This window comes from Capricornis sumatraensis, chromosome 1 (genome assembly GCF_032405125.1).
Source record: "Capricornis sumatraensis isolate serow.1 chromosome 1, serow.2, whole genome shotgun sequence".
Classification (NCBI taxonomy): domain Eukaryota; kingdom Metazoa; phylum Chordata; class Mammalia; order Artiodactyla; family Bovidae; genus Capricornis; species Capricornis sumatraensis.
Window position 1 is genome coordinate 112,954,574 of NC_091069.1, and position 11,216 is coordinate 112,965,789.

An 11,216-nucleotide genomic window follows, 5' to 3' on the forward strand; every position below is an offset into this window, starting at 1 on the left:
ACTAAGTCGCTTCAGTCGTGTCCAACTCTGTGTGACCCCATAGACAGCAGCCCACCAGGCTCCCCCGTCCCTAGGATTCTCCAGGCAAGAACACTGGAGTGGGTTGCCATTTCCTTCTCCAATGCATGAAAATGAAAAGTGAAAGTGAAGTTGCTCAGTCGTGTCTGATTCTTAGCGACCCCATGGACTGCAGCCCACCAGGCTCCTCCGTCCATGGGATTTTCCAGGCAAGAGTACTGGAGTGGGTTGCCATTGCCTTCTCCAGTGTGCAACTTCAATCACACCTGATGTTGATGGAATACATATTTGCATCTTTGAAAGTTCACAACTAGAAGGTCCGTATGTCGGGCATTTACTGTATAGCTAAGATCTGAAAGAGGGCAAATTAATCTGGTCCAGGAAGAAACATCAGATAGAGAAGGAAAGTGTTTCAGTGGAAAAAACAGTGTATTCTAAGGCACTGCAATAAGAAAATATAGGGCCAGAATGACGAAAAAAAAAAAAAAGGAGTCCATTGGCTAAAATGCAAAGAGTGCAATGGAGCCCAGAGGTAATAGCCACTCTGGCTAAGGTTAGAGAAAGAATTGAAGGAAACAAGACTAAGAAGAGGAAAAAAAAGAGAGAGGGTCCCTTGATCAGCAGCCCAGAGGAAGGATACTGTAGCTTGGCCTAGAGGAATGCCAATAGGAAATCAACCCTGACTACTCATTGGAAGGACTGATGCTAAAGCTGAAGCTCCAATACTTTGGCCACCTGATGCAAAGAATTGAGATGATTCATTGGAAAAGACCCTGATGCTGGGAGAGATCAAGGGCAGAGGGAGAATGGGATGACAGAGGATGAGATGGTTAGAATGGGATCACTGACTCAATGGATGTGAATTTGAGATTTGAGCAAATTCGGGGATATAGTGAAGGACAGGGAGGCCTGGCATGCTGCAGTCCATGGAGTCATGAAGAGTCGGACATGACTTAGTGACAGAACAGCAACAGAAGAAGGCCAGAAAGACCACTGCATGACAGGTAACTTGGAGGCACAATTCACACAGCCAGAGGTTCAGAAATTGGCCTTGAGGGAAGGAAAAGGAAGTTCAAGAAAACATCAGGATTCAGGAGCACAGGAGTGGGGGTGGAGGAAGAAAGGAGAGTTGCTGCTAAGTCACTTCAGTCGTGTCCGACTCTGTGCGACCCCATAGACGGCAGGCCACCAGGCTCCCCTGTCCCTGGGATTCTCCAGGCAAGAACACTGGAGTGGGTTTCCATTTCCTTCTCCAATGGAGAGTTGAGATATTGGGAAACAGCATCAGGAAAGAAGCAAGCACTGGATCAATATTTCACATAATTAAATCCCATTGGTTTCTGTAGGATTATTCTACAACTGAAAGAAACTTTTAATCTAGTCCCTGTAGAATTTGAGTACAGAAATAGTTCCAGACATGAAGAGGAAACAAAATGACCTTTTAAAATAGCAATAACAGATACTGGACATACATTTTTCTGTGCTTGTAATCAACACTCAGATTTGGGATCAATCAGAATTTTAGATTCTTATATTTAAGAATTACAAATGATGAATCCAACTGACTGGCAATGAATTAGCATGATGTGAAAATATGACAGGGGAAATACATAGTTACTCAATTGACTACATCTCACACTAAAGGAATTCTACTTTAATTTTCTAATGTAACAGAACAATATTTTTCTCTCATTTCAGGAAATATTATAGCACTGTATCTTTTTACACACAGTTATAGTAATTTATGCAAAAAGAAATATATTGACTTCTAATATGAAAAATATATTGTGTGTCAATATGGTTTACAAATATTTTAAGGCTCAAAAACACTTATTGATCACTGAATGTTTATTCAAGGCACACAATATATTGAACCAGGCAGAATTGCAGAAGAGAGCTTTTTTTGGTCAACTAGGAAATATAATACATAATCACCTTCCTTTTCCCCCAACATTTTCATTCTGAAAGCATATTTGCTGTGCACACATAGACATATGTTTCCATATGTGTCTCTGTGAGTTGGGGCAAAGAAAAAAGTAAGCTAATGAGTTCAGAGGAGAGAAAAAAGAAATTGCAGAATATCTGGAAGCTGGTCCAGAAAAAAAATCCCTGAGATCAACCATTAATCTTCGAGATTTTCATCCCTTTCTGTAAAAAGCAGTGACTCATACACAGTTATGTAGAAATCAATGGCAAAGTTAATTAAAGACTAGATCCAACATTTTTCCTTCAGCAATTTCTTGACGTTAATAGGAAAAGATGGCTCAGGTGAAATATTCAGGAATAAAGAGGGAAGTCAGTGGTGATTGAAAGATGATGTTAACAGTCAAGATTTATTTTCCTTTCAAGTTTCTAATCTAGGCCTTTCTTGCTTTTAGCATGGAGAAAAGGGAAGAGAGGCCATCCACTACTTGATTGACCCCATGGGGTTGCTGATACATGAGCTTTCTATTCTTAGCCTGAAAGATGCTAGAGAGAGACAGAAATAAGAAAGTGGGTTCAAGAAAACTAGACGGAGATAAAATACATGTGACTAACACTTTTACTCTCTCTCCACAGTTACTACTTTAATTCAACTCTTTTTTTTTTTTTTTGGCTATGCTGGGTCTCTATTGCTTTTTAGTGTGGTCTTCTCTAGTTGTGGTGAGCAGAGACTACTCTTTGTTGTAGTGTTTGGGCCTTTTATTGTGGTGGCTCTAGGTACAGCACAGAACATGGAATCTTCCTGGACCAGGGATCAATCCCCTGTACCTTGCATTGGCAGGTGGATTCCCATCCACTGTGCCACCAGGGAAGTCCCTAATTGAGCTCCTTAGCTGACCTCAGTTCAGTTCAGTTCAATCGCTCAGTCGTGTCTGACTCTTGGCGACCCCATGGACTGTAGCATGCCAGGTCTCCCTGTCCATAAGGCTAAATAATGTCTTAATTAGGAAACTCCTGTGATTTGTTTTAAAGGGGAATAAAGTTGAGTGTCTATTCTGGGAAAGGTATCCCTAAGAAATAGCTCAGCAGTGTGATTTTTAAAGAAACACAAAGTCTATCAGTTCCAAAATGTATAACCCACCAGTCTCTCCATCATCAGAGACCCAATGCATCAAGAACAGACTGGCTCAAGTTACAGTCTACTCGCTCAAGTCATTTATGAGTTGGATCCTCCAGCTGAAAGCAAGGAGAGGACAGATGTTCACTGATCAAGGATGGTCACAGGAGTGTCAGAAGTGCACAGGGCTAGGCAAGAAAGCCATTAAATGTGAAGTAATGGAGGGTTTAGGGAAGTTGCCTGTTGGGGTGCAGAAGAGTTGATCAAAGGCATAACCAGTTCTCTGGTTTGTCCATGTCTAGTCCTGCATATGAAGGGAAACCTTTTTCCAGTCACATTTCTTTAAAAAATTACCATAGAGAGGAAAGAAGCAGGACAAAATAGGAATAGTAAATTCTCCAGAGTGGAGACATATATACTATGTTTACAAGCAGTAACTCAAAGTCCCATAAGCCTTGGGACCAAAGCGATCAATGTTAAACCATCTTGACGTGCTGATATTTATAAATCCAGAAACAGGCTGGTGTTGTAGGTGAGTGTACTCACGGGATGTCACAGGGGCACCAGAGGGACTTGCTTTTAAGCTTTGCCCACAAGATAGCCAATTAGAGAAATTACTCCAGAATCACTGCAGATGGTGATGGCAGCCACGAAATTAAAAGACACTTGCTCCTTGGAAGACCAACATAGACAGATATTAAAAAGCAGAGACATTACTTTGTCCACAAAGGTCCGTCTAGTCAAAGCTATGTTTTTCCAGTAGTCATGTATGGATGTGAGAGTTGGACTATAAAGAAAGCTGAGCGCCGAAGAATTGATGCTTCTGAACTGTGGTGTTGGAGAATACCTTTGAGAGTCCCTTGGACTGCAAGGAGATCCAACCACTCTATCCTCAATGAAATCAGTCCTGGATATTCATTAGAAGGACAGATGCTGAAGCTGAAGCTCCAATAATTTGGCCACCTGATGTGAAGAACTGACTCATTGAAAAAGACCCTGATGCTGGGAAAGATTGAAGGTGGGAGGAGAAGGGGACAACAGAGGATGAGATGGTTGAATGGCATCACCAACTCAATGGACATGAGTCTGAGTAAGCTCCAGGAGTTGGTGATGGACAGGGAGGCCTGGTGTGCTGCCATCCATGGGGTCACAGAGAGTCAGGTGTGACTGAGTGACTGAACTACTACCACTACTCCATTTTTACACACCTAGTAGGTTAACTGAGACTCCAAATGGATTCATGGGTATATATATTTTTTGGTTTGTTTGTTTATTTGCATTCGTATCCTTCTTCCTTCCTTACACCCATTTCTTACCTCATTTTCTTCATTAGCAAAATCCCTAGACATCATAGTTTGTTCTGAAAGTTTTTTCATTAAGCCTGAAATTGTGAACTCCTATAAATTGGGTTCCCCCTGCCCTTCACATGAGTATCCCAATTTGGACAATTAGTTATAGGATATTTTGCTTATTGGTCTCAAACTTTCTCTTCTTGACAACCACACAGTTTCACTAATAAAGCTGAAACCTCTATTGATGTTAAAAAGTAGCCTTATCCAAAGGTGCCAAATAAAGGCAAGGGACTCCTACCCTCCATCAAAGTAATCCAGGATGAACTGGAAGGAGTTGGACGGACAGTTCAATTTGGACATTTTGAGAAAAACTGTACACATGTAGATATATGGAAATATCAGTAGAGATAGTTAGATCCTATTGCTGTAGTCTGCCTTGGGCTATGCTCTCAGTAGATACAAAGGTCATGTTATCAAATGTTAATAACTATAATAGCAGCTATCAGTTAACAGGCGTTTGCCGAATCCAGGTGCATTGTGTACTTCACAACATCTGCTCATGTAATAGCCATAGCAACCCTGAGGAAGTATTGTTTACAGAAATTCAGAGAGGTTAAATTGCTTTCACAAAGTCATTTAACCATGAAGCGGCAAGTGGTTCAGCATAATCCTGCTCCATCATCGCAACACAGGGCCCCCTTCCTAACTTTTGAAGTCTAAGAAAGTTCATGCTAAGTTGTTCAGTCATGTCCAACTCTCTTTGACCCTTTATATCTTGTCTCTAGTCTCTGAGAATTGAATAGATCAAATTTCAAAGGATAAATTTTGTTGGGATACTTGATTTTGAAAGACTGTAATTGTTAATGTCATTGTGTTTTCTAGGATTTGCATTCCAGTGTACCCACAAGGAATACATGCTGGCAAATTCTTCAGTAAGAGACCAAAAAATGTAACAATCTCAGGAAACACACACACACAAGATAAAGGTTTTCAAGTAACCAACATCAGAGGGAATTTTAAATGTATCGATAATGTCTTCAGTATTTTTTATCTGTCGTTAAGCTACTGCCAAACTATCTCTGAAGAGACAGGCTCCTTTTTCTTGTCTTCATGATGAATTCTTTACCCAGAGCAGCAAATTTAAATGAGACCATTTTTAATAAAGCTATGCCAAGATTTAAAAGTAATTTAGTGGCATTAAGCATAATAAGCCAAATTATAATGATGAAAGAAACATTTTCATTAAAGCTTTAAAAATTGACACTCAGAACTCCAATGCAGGAATGAGACTGAGTCGACATTGTCTCAAGGGAAGCAAGATAACAAATGACAGCTAGAATTTTAAGCTCATCATAACAAATATATAATTAGTTTTGACCTTTTCACAACATTCCAACAAATAGTGATTCATAAGCATGCATGTTGCAAATGAAATTAATTACCAGGGTATCTTTCACTAAGATGTTTAATGATCTCATCATAGATTTCCTGGATGATTTCCTTTGGATTTCCTTCAGAAAATAATGCTATTAGAAGCCACACGCCAGGTGAATTTCATTGAACTGGAAACAACCAACATTTGCAACTTGTGTCTAGCTCATGTCTTCCTACTTGTGTGCATGTGTGTGTGGTCAGTCTCTCAGTCATGTCTGACTCTTTATGACCCCATGGACCGCAGCCCACCAGGCTCCTCTGTCCATGGGATTCTCCAGGCAAGCATACTGGTGTGGCTGGCCATATCCTTCTCCAGTTGATCTTCCCAACCCAGGGGCAAACCCACATCTCTTCTGTCTCTTGCATTGGCAGGTAGAGTCTTTACCACTAGCACCACCTGGGAAGCCTGTCTTCCTGCTTCAGTGGAAATTTTTTCTTTCCATCTCTCTCTCACAACTTCTGTCTCTCCATATCCAAACTTGACTTAGAGACTCTGGTCAAATGCCACTGATGACAGCAGTTCTTCGGTATCTTCAGGAGATTGTTTCCAGGAGCTACAGCAGATAACAAAAATCTGCAGATGCCTAAGTCCTTTCTGTAAAATGGTGAAGTACCATGGACACAGTTGAACTTCCGTGTACGTCAGTTCCGCCTCTGCAGATTCAGCCAACCCCAGAGTGAAATTTCCATGTAAAAACCAAAGGTACAGATGGCTGACTCTGTACTTGAAACTTTCCCTGGTTTCCTCCTGCCTCTCTCCAGTGACCTTTACCTGCGCTAGAGCACTCTGACCTTAAACTCATTTGGACCATGGTGGGAAAATGTGTGTAGCATTTTGTTTCACTCTTATTATCTGCTTATCTACCTCCACTTCCAAGGAAGCTCACACAATTCAGGACATCAGCCCTGTTAAATGTGTAAATGAATCCACCCAAGGTCATGAAATTACTGTCAGAATATAAAACTTGACTCATCTCCTCCACTCTTAAACTTTCTTAGAAAGAACTTGGATACATATTCTCCCTCCTTGTTTCTTCCTTTATGTTTCCCAGATCCTATTTTTCTCCCCAAAGATATAACAAAATACTGCAAGTTCCCAGAAACTCACAAAGCACATCAAATGTTTCAAGCAAGTGTCCATGTTGAAGGGAGTCATCCTGGGTAGAAATGTCTGCATTTGCCTTGGTAATTTCAGAAGTCATCTGCTATAGGGAGCTCAAATCCATGTTCTGTGACAAGCTGGAGGGGTGGGATGGGGTGGGAGGTGGGAGGGAATTTCGAGAGGGAGGGGACACATGTATACCTATGACTGATTCATGTTGATATACGGCAGAAACCAACACAATATTGTAGAGCAATTATCTTCCAATTAAAAATAAGCAAATATAAAAAAGTAGTCTGTAATTTAAAAGACACAGAGTAACCCAGACCTTGGTGGCACTAGTGGTAAAGAACCTGCCTCCTAATGTGGGAGACGTAAGAGACGGGGCTTTGATCCCTGGGTCAGGAAGATTCCCTGGAAAAGGGAAAGGGTGATTCCAGTATCCTTGCCAGGAGAATCCCATGGGCAGAGGAGCCTGGTGGGCTAACAGTCCACAGAGTCACAAAGAGTCTGACATGACTGAAGCAACTTAGCATGTAGCAGGCACAACCCAGACCCTAAAAACTCGTAACATGTTAACAAACGTGACGATACACCAATAAAATGTATTGACACAAAGGTTTAGAACTAATAGACTAAAAGGAAGGAAGGGAGAAGCAAGGAAGGAGAGGAGGAGGAAGTTTTCCTGGGTTCAGCTGAAAGGAAACTACCCCCACATTTTTCAGAGTGCTAGACTGGGGCTGTGGAGATGGGTGGTTCCATTTCTCCACAGAGGAAGGAGAAAAGAGGGGCTTATACTGTAGCTGTAACTGAAAGGGGCTTCTCTGGTGGCTCAGTGGTAAAGAATCTGCTTTCCAATGCAGGAGACACAGGAGATGTGGGTTCAATCCCTGGATCAGGACTATCTCCTGGAGAATGAAATGGGAACCCACTAGAGTATTCCTCTGAAAAAAATTCATGGACAGAGGAGACTGGCAGGTCGCAGTCCATGGGGTCATAAAACAGTCCGACATGACTTAACAACTAAACAGCAACAACAAAGCAGGCAGGTTGTAACTGAGTTGGACACTCTTGACAGTAGTGATAAAATGTTAGCATCAATGATCAAAGAATTACAGGGGCTCTAATTTGTCTGAGATGGTTGATGTAGTGCTTCCTTAAAGTAGAACGATGGGCTATAAGATCAACCAAACACCCAGCTAGTGTTAATGCTCTTTGTCGTTGTGTCCACAAAGAAGTTGTGTCCAAATCTTTGTGGCCCCACGGACTGCAGCATGCCAGGCCTCCCTGTCCTCCATTTCCTGGAGTGTGCTCAAGTTCATGTCCATTACGTCGGTGATGCCATCCAACCATCTCATCCTCTGTCATCCCCTTCTCCTCTTGCCCTCGATCTTTCCCAGCATGAGGGTCTTTTCCAATGAGTCAGTTCTTTGCATCAGGTGGCCAAAGTATTTGAGTTTCAATTTTAGCCTCAGTCCTTCCAATGAATATTCAGGGTTGATGTCCTTGAAGATTGACTGGCTTGATCTCCTTGCAGGCCAAGGGACTCTTAAGAGTCTTCTCCAGCACCACAATTTGAAAGTATCAATTTAATGCTCTGTGGGGCTTTAAAAGCCATTTTAGTTTTATCAAATGTGATTGTTCTTTTTACCCTTGAATTAGCAAGGAGGGCTGAAAACTTCTAACCAGTGCCACAAAACATACAGCCAGGTACATCTTTCAGGTCTTATTAACAATCACTCCAATCATATTCCCACTGTCCTTTCCTACACTTCAGCCTATGAAAGCAGAGTCTGCAAAAGATAAAATGAGAGAGACTTTTCAGATTATCCACCTGGGAAAGTGCTACCTTTTCCCAGTGAAGGAGAAGTATGCTCCCATATTGCTATCACCAGTCACATGAAAGGGGCTCCAAGCAAACCCATCTGAGAAGATGGGGAGCCTTCAATGGGAAAAGACATGCATTTCACTCCCCACCAAATACTCCTCCAGGTGACTTTCTCAGATGACCCTGTGACCATCTGAACTGATGAAGTAGAAGATTACAGAGGAGATGGCTTTTGAACTTTAGTATGGGGACACATTAGGGAAGTTTTGCGATTTACACAAAATGAACAGCTGAATCAGAGAAAAAGCTGGTGCTCATCAATGAGTATTTTGTCTCAAACTATCATTTTTAAGACAATATTATTCTTCACTTCAGATCTTTGTTTATCTTTATTATTTTTAGATAATTTATCTTTATTATCTTTAGATAGTTTATTATTTTAATTCCAGCATCAATAGAATGCTCAGTGATATTTTCCACCTCACACTTATTCCAGGGTCTACAATGTGGCCCCAAGACAATGGGTTGGCCTTCTTGTGTTGTGCTGTAAAATTTTCATTCCAAATTACATTGCTTTTGTACTTTAAAATTTTTTATTTAGCTATGAATCATGAAAAGATGGCAATTTTGTAAAGTCAAAATTACCTTTTACTGCCAGTACAATTAGGACATCAGAGAGTTTTAGTGATAATAGGAGGAAAGATAGAATCAATATATGTTCAGAATATTAAAACTCTGCTTTTGTACAAATATTTAGTGTCAACTTTATAGGTGACTATCATCAGCTCTGCTTTGGTTGGTGGTCTGCTGAGCACCTTTAGGGGAACTGGACAGGAGACGCTTCAGAAGTTGGTGGATGCACCATAGAAGGACTGTTGGTCCTTAGGTGGAATTTTTGCCTGTATTCTTCCCAATAGAGGTCTTTCTTTAAAGTTGGCTAGATCATTTCAGTTTCTTTTCGAGGGCCCAAGAGGATTGTTGAATCTTGGTTTTATGCTTTCACTGGCTCATTATTTAGCTTGGATAAATAATAAACTTTTCTCATCTTAAGTAGGAACTCCCTGACACTGTTCATTGGGGCGATTAAGGCAGTTTCCTGAGGGTTTATTTCCTGAGTTGTGGATAGTACTAAGGGCAGCAACAATGGGGAGCTGTTATCCATCCCCAAGTCTAAAGGACCAGTTACCAGAACCTAAGAGTGCCTTGAAAGGTCATCCAGTAAGGGCTGTGGCCTTCAGGGGAGAAATGCATTCATTGTTACCCTGAGGTCCTCATGGAATGGAGCCAGCGGAGTCATGGTGTCACTTTTTCAAGACTCCAATTTTTTGATTGCTTCATATTGATGCCATCCAGCCAGTACCCATATCTGATCCACTAGTCAAGAGAATCCAGTAGTTCTGACTCTGGGGTCAATTCCTAAACTAGAAAACAAGCTGAAAAATGGATGTGGAGGTGCAAAGAGAGACTTCCCAGTACAATATTTTTCTTCTGTATTGGGATTCATGTGGATCAATAAGTAATAAGTACCATTCAAAGCTAGAGGATTATTAGGGATTTCAAAGTGAAATCCAATGTCTCCTGAAATATTGTTTAACTCATACAGACACCTAATATTTTAAGTTGCTTCTTAGAGATAAAAAAGGAGTGGAATAAAATCAATATAGGGAATTCTAGAAGGGGAAGGAGACAACCATATTCAAGGTGCAGAACTGGAGTTAGTCTCTGGGATGAGCCTCTCCTGGAACACTTACTACACGTGTGAGCTTGTGTAAATTACTTCGCTTCTCCCTGGACCTCAGTTTCCTCATATCAACAGTGTGACTGTTAAGACTATGCACATCATACCTGAGAAAAAGTATTATCATTACGTTATTGTGTGCCTAGTCACTCAGTTGTGTCCAACACTTTACAACTCTTTGGACTGTAAGCTGCCAGGCTCCTCTGTCCATGGGATTTTCCAGGCAAGAATACTGGAATGGGTTGCCATTTCCTTCTCCAAGGGATCAACTCTGCATCTCCTGTGTCTCTTACATTGCAGGAGAATTCTTTACCCACTGAGCCATCAGCATAGATATCTATTACATTATTATTATTATATATTTTATTATAATTATTTATATAATAATAATAATTACATATTAGAATTAAAGTCTGAACTTAACAGGGATAGAATGAAACTCTACTAAGGAATCACTATCTGGCTCCAAAACAAAATTATGGAAAAACACAATGAGCAATCATGAGGTTCAATATGCAGCTCAAAATTAAACTCCAGGGACTTCCCTGGTGATCCAGTGGTTAAGATTTCTCCTTCCAATAGGAGGTACAGGCTCAATAACTGGTTGGGGAACTAAGATCCCATATGCCTCTTGGCCAAAAACCTGAAGCACAAACAATATTGTAACAAAACCAATAAAGAAAAAAAAAAAAAACTGGTCCACATCAAAAACAAAAATTAAACTCTAGTATTCAGTAGCCAAAGAATCTGCACCCCACCAGAAT